Genomic DNA, 6,973 nt, shown 5'->3' with positions numbered 1-6,973 from the left:
ATTAACCCCATCAGTGTCAGAGGAGAAGATAAGGCATTGGGCAAGATAAAAATACAGTCGTAAGAGGAGATCAGTACAACTACCGTTATACATGACAAGCCAATCATGAAACGCATTATTTTGTATGCTAACTGAAGAATTGATTTCAATTTGTTTAATAAGACAATCGTGACTAATTCTAACAGTGGTCTAGAAACCACTATTTCTTCATAAGTGGTTTCATGAACTCAGTCAACACTTTCTCTTTCTGCAGCGCTCATACAATTAGAACATTTGCTTGCTAAAGTCTTGACAAAAAGGACAGCTCTGTCACTCCTGCTATGTCAAGTCTCACAAAGCTCTACCCCAGGTCCCATGACTTGCCAATACATAATGCAAAACGTGTGTCTGGGCTGACATTTTTCTTTAAACGAGAACCAGACATTTCTCACCGAGCTAAAAGCTAAAGTCCTATGATACTGAACAATGGCTGATGCTATTACTGTAGTATTTTATGTTGAGGTGAACATTCCATTCACAGGATGAAACCCAATGGGTTAGGGAACGAAGTGGGCTGTCATGACTCTGAAGCTGCCAGACCACAAAGTATAGTAAGACTTGTACAGGTTCTCCTTTGCCCCGCTGGAGACAGCTGGCACACTAGAATGTCTCATTTCTAAATTCTAGAAATGTGGCTACACGGACTGGCCATAAGGAGGTGGAAATGCCCTGAGGTCTGACTGATGTCTCCAACTTCCTGCTTTCCTACAGCCAGCTACCCTGGCTCACTGCCCTTCTTGGAACTGTCTCCAGACACGGTTCAGCTTATGGAACCCTGAAGTCTATAAACATCTCTGCAGCCTTTATTGGATCACCTCTTTCAGTTGTGAATATAGCCAGTGACCATAGACTTCAAAGACGTTCTGTCTTCATGCTTGGTTTTTGAAAGTGTCTGCTTTATGGTTTTAACTGCTTGCCATATGAAAAATTAAAACTGTACACATTCAAAGCAGGACAAGGGACTCAGTGGACTAAAAAAAATCAGAGTCCATTAAAAGTAGAGGCTCTGGGTTCCTGTATTATTAGAAGGCAGGGAGATCAGACCTCCAGGGTAGCTCTAACAAGCTAAATGCTATAACCAAAAAGAACTGCTCATTCACTAGCCTTGACCAAGGAAAATTGTGCATTCACCAGGACTATATTTTTAGAGAAGAATCCATGGGGAACAAGTTCATCTGAGCAACTATAAAATATCAAGCCATAAACGAACACTTATAATGAGCCGGATACAGTGTTGTGATTATGGTGCGCTTCCATGGAACTTAAGGGTATCGTATAATTAAAAGAGCTGATCTGTCTCGGCTTTAAAGCAATAAGAGCCTCAAAGAAGAAGTGGTCTTTAGACAGAGACTGCATTTCAGAATGGAGAGCAGGCAACTAAGGCACTTGACCCACAGAAACAAAGAGAGAAGTCCTGGAAAGAACTGGAGGTCTTTGATCTGTCTGGGAAGGAATGCCAATTTAGAATAGATGAGATCCCCCACCCCCACTTCACTCTCTCAACTATGTTTTTACAATGCTACTCCAGTCTAACAAGGATATTCCTCAAGAGCAACCCAGGAAAGGGGGGAGGGGGAGGGGGAGGGGGAGGGGGGAAGGGTGAGGGAGAGACAGAGAGACAGAGAGACAGAGAGACAGAGAGACAGAGAAACAGAGAATTGTAACATCTCTAGGTACAGTACTAGTTATAGTCTAACCATACAAATGGTGGTTCCTGGGCCTCATGGTGCCTCATTTTCACGTTCGCAGACTTCTGTTCGACAAGCATTATCTTTCGACAAGCCAATTATCTTTGAGAGAGAATGCATGGGTCATAAACCTTAACATTTGTATTACCTAGATTTCTGATAAGGTGTTTTCCATCCCCTGCCACAGCTAAGAGAATCTGCACAAGCCAAGTTCATGGGCTCTGTGGAAGGCATGAGGACTTTTCAAGTTCAAGTGTCATACAGTAGACAGGTATGACTTAAAGGGTGAAGCGCTCACTACGCCAGAGGTATTCGTCAGCTCAAGGCCTACCATCATCAACCTTCCTAATGCTATGACCCTTTTCTAATACTAAAGTTACCCCAACCATAAACTTATTTTTGTTGCTACTTCATAACTGCTTGCTAGTGTTGCAAATTGTAACGTAAACATCTGTGTTTGCTGATGGGCTTAGCCCACCCTTTCTCAGGGTTGTTTGACTCCCGAGGGATCCCAACCCACAGATTGAGACCCACTGGTCTTGGAGATGGAGCCTGATGAAGACAGTGTGGAGGCATACTGTTGTGCTTCTATTTTAAGGTTTTGTGTGTTGACAGAGACTGTCTTCTCCCTACCACCCTCGCCCTGAACCTGCCTACCACCAGCCATAGAACCTGTGGTGGAAGCTGTTGACTAGCCAGGTTGAAGCATGGCATTTGTATTTCTAGAATGCTGGTAAGCCATGGGTAGCATGAATCCAATGCTCATCCCTAGCTGGGATGCAAAATCCCTTATGTTTCTTTAATGTAGAGTACTCAGCTATGTGAATCTAGTCAGGGTTGAAAGTAGAAACAAGAACCACCACAGTAGTCTAGGAGTAACCTAGCCACAGCCACGGTCATCACTGACAAACTCATGTCAAGGACTGAATGTCAGAACTCCTCTTCCAGACAAACAAGAATCTGTACACCTTCAGACACCTGCCAGGAGTATTTTGATGCTGGCCACCGATCATGGAGTTGAGAATGAACAAGACCACAACGAGTATCAAGCAGTCTATGTGAAACCGCCCTTATAACAGGCAAGATAGAAACATAAGCTGTAAGCATTCAAGGGAAGAAGTTATGTATCAGAGATGCTGGATGAATTACAGAAGACAGAGCAGGCCAAGATCCTCAAGTGCTGCTGACACGGATCTATGGCCTTCACAAGTGAGCAGGCACGTTGTTGGGGCAGAGCAACCCTCAGCTGCTAGTTGTATTTTGCTTTCTTGGTACAGTGAAGAACAACATCTCTAGTTTCAGCATGAATGTGTAACTATATGCAGTGTTGGATAGAGTTCCAGTCTATGAGATGGACCATTTAAGGTCATTTTCTACTTGCCAGGGACTGTGTCTCACTGAACAGCTTCTGAAACCCAATCTTCATGAACTCTAACACAGAGACTTGGCCTCCTACAAAAGCTTAGAAGATGACCCCAGAGCATCTGGGCTCTTCTATGGTGAGCTTCTCAGAGAAATGCTGTAAATTATTGAGTTGTCATAGTCTTTATATCTGCAGCCAATGTTCAAGATTCTATTGATGAAAGAATCTACATACAGCCCATGTCAAAGGCTTTTCAATAGAAGACAGAAAACGTAGCTCTGCCCTTGATTAGATCCTCCAGTTTCCAGTCCATGGAGCCTTCCAGAATTAATATTCTACAGTTATTCATAAATCAACCTGTGCATTATAATGAAATATGCTGGCAAAAGAAAGGCCCACAAGGACTTGTATAATCCCCCTAAAATAAATTATTAATGAACGCTTCAGCTTGCAGACTTTGTGTGCAAGAACTGGCCTGGTGCCCACAATGTGATCTTCTGTTCCCCAAATCAAGGATATTATAATCAATAAAGCCTTGTTAAACATTACTGAGACAGTGAGCAACTGAACAGAGTTAATGACCTACTACACGTGTTGTGACTGTCCCTTGAACTAAATGTCCCTTTCTTCATCTGTGTTCTGTGCTACACTGAAATATATCCTGGAACTAAGTACATTCTGATTCATTTACCTTTAAAATAAGGCACCTTTTTCAACTTGGAATTTGTTATAAACATCATTTCAGACTGATCTCCCAGACTATTTTGTTTTCTTGCTGGAGTAGTAGTCAATTGATGGCTTAACTAAAATGGATGATTTGTAAAGCCTTACACAAAACCAAGAAATGTTAATTAAATTATTCACTGGCTTAAGGAAAGAGTTGAACAAGCGTAACATGCATTTTAGTATTTAAGTTTAAAAAACATCATTTTTACCTATTGGTCCACAACCGTTTCCAGTTAGATGTTCTGTGTTCAATCACAAAAGGCTGAGGATCAACATGGGCTGGGCTTCCCAGCAGACTCTCATTCAGAATTCTTTTTTTTTTTTTTTTTTTTTTAATTTTTTCTTTCTTTCTTTTTTAAAATTTCTTTAAAATTTCAGATTTTATCCCCTCACCCCATTCCCCCCACCACCCAGGAACTCCCTATCCTGTTCCCCCTCCTGCCTCCACAGGGTGTGCCCCTCCTACCCCCCCACCCCCCTCCCCACCCTTGAATTCCTCCCCACTCAGTGTTCAGCCTTCATGGGACCAGGGATCTCCTCTCCCACCCATGCCCGACAAGGCCATCCTCCCCTAAGTATACAGCTGAAGTCATGGGTGCCTCCCTTTTTGCTCCCAGGCTGGTGATTTAAACCCTGGGGAGCTCTGGTTGGCTGGTACTGTTGCTCTCCTCTTGGGGCCACCAACCCTTTCAGCTCCTTCAATCCTCTAACTTCTTCATTGGGAACCCTTGATTAGATCAATGGGTTGCTGCGAGCATCCACCTCTGAATATGTCAGACTCCAGCAGACCTTCGAGGAGACAGCTGCATCAGGCTCCTGTCAGCATGCACTTCCTGACATCCATATCAGTGTCTATCTTTGGTCTCTGGATAGTCCCTCCTTGACTTTCTGTCCCACACTTTGTCACCTTATTTGCTCTCTTGAGCATTCTGTCACTCCTTCAGAATTCTATCCCCATGTGTCATTGCTTGAAGAAGGCAAGGACTCAGCCTTCAGTACCTACATCAATGAAGTTCTGAGAGGATGGCAACAGCCACAAGCCAACACAGATACCATACTTATGCTGGGCCTTGGCCTAACAATTTCAAGTTTATCAATTCTTACCTCATGTGATATGTTTTCTATATCCTATATGTATTTATGCATATGGAAATTTAAAACTAACCATACTATCTCATAGCAGTAAATCTTTACTCCAGAACCTCAGAACTTTGACTACTGGCTCCTTTGTATGCATTCATATTTTTTATTCTGTGAAGAGCCTGGCACAGGGTGGGAGTGTGAATTCTCAGAGTGAGAGTGTGAATCCTGAGGCACAGAGAGAACAGGGTGGGAGTGTGAGTCCTGAGACACACAGAGAACACAGATACAGAGAGAACATGAGGTAGGAATATGAATCCTTAGGGTGAGAGTGTGAATCCTGAGGCATAGAGAGAACAGAGGGTGGAAGTGTGAATCCTCAGGGTGAGAGTGTGAATCCTGAAACACACAGAGAACACGGGGTGAGAGTGAATCCTGAGACACAGAGAGAACACAGAGTGGGAGTGTGAATCCTGAGACACACATAGAACACAGGGTGGGAGTATGAATCCTCAGGGTGAGAGTGTGAATCCTGATACACACAGAGAGAACACAGGGTGTGAGTGTGAGAATCCTGAGACACACAGAGAACACACTGTGAGAGTGTGAATCCTGAGACACAGAGAGAGCACTTGTGTGCTAACAGAATAGGAGCATCTCCCACTGGCAGGATTTATAAACTACTCAGCTCAGTCCCTCCCAGAACAGTCCCATCTAGGGAACAGGTACTCTCTCCATCCTGTAGACTAGATTCTCGCCTTAGAGTGGACCATTAAAAATGGCTTCCCTAATTCAAACTGAAGAATGTCTTTTTGTTTGCTTGTTTCCTCTAATTGTACATACTAACCCAAATTTCCCATTCTGAAGTCACAATAGAAACCTTCTTTATAATAATATCATATACCTGGAAAGCTAATTACAATGTCCCTACAGGGCATTCTCTGAGTTCTTCATCTTTCTCTCTTAGTACTAGCTCAACAGTGGGCCATTCCTGGTCATTCCTCTCTTCTAAACTGTGAAAAGAAATGTTTGTGTTGCAGGATCTAGAAATAGAAACAGTTGTCAGAAGCCCAAAGAAGGCATTGAAAAGATTCCAAGATGCTTCTGATGGTGCCACCCAGATGTCCTGTAGAACTGCAGGTGCCACCCAGATGCTCTGCAGAACTGCAGATGCCACCCAGATGCCCTGCAGAACTGCAGGTGCCACACAGATGCTCTGCAGAACTACAGGTGCCACCCAGATGCCTTGCAGAACCACAGGTGCCACACAGATGCTCTGCAGAACTACAGGTGCCACCCAGATGTCCTGCAGAACCACAGGTGCCACCCAGATGCCATGCAGAACTGCAGGTGCCACCTAAATGTCCTGCAGAACCACAGGTGCCACCCAGATGCCCTGCAGAACTGCAGGTGCCACCTAGATGCCTTGCAGAACCACAGGTGCCACCCAGATGCCCTGTAGAACTGCAGGTGCCACCCAGATGTCCTGCAGAACCACAGGTGCCACCCAGATGCCCTGCAGAACTGCAGGTGCCACCTAGATGTCCTGCAGAACTGCAGGTGCCACCCAGATGCCCTGCAGAACTGCAGGTGCCACCTAGATGCCTTGCAGAACCACAGGTGCCACCCAGATGTCCTGTAGAACCACAGGTGCCACGCAGATGCTCTGCAGACCCACAGGTGCCACCCAGATGCCCTGAAGAACCACAGGTGCCACCCAGATGCCTTGCAGAACTGATGGGCACTTTGTATCACCTACTCACACCCAACTTTAATGTAATGCAGAGGACATTTTCCCCTCATATTAACCACTCATTAAATCAAAGCTGCCCCCATTACATTATGTTTTTAGTATGTGTCTCTGTGTGTGCATGTCATGGGGTGTGGGGTGCAAGTGTTTATGTGTCTAGAAGCCAGAGTTAACATTGCATTTGTTAACCCTTAGAATCATGAGGAGAAAAAACAAACTCACAATCATTGACTAACTGACTGGTTGACTGATTGATTGCAAGCTTTATTTAATACAGACCAGGACGGGACCATACCCAGGATTCCCAGAGAATGGTGCTGAATTAGG

Source organism: Arvicanthis niloticus, chromosome 30 (genome assembly GCF_011762505.2).
Source record: "Arvicanthis niloticus isolate mArvNil1 chromosome 30, mArvNil1.pat.X, whole genome shotgun sequence".
Lineage (NCBI taxonomy): Eukaryota > Metazoa > Chordata > Mammalia > Rodentia > Muridae > Arvicanthis > Arvicanthis niloticus.
Note: the sequence above shows the minus strand (reverse complement) of the source record.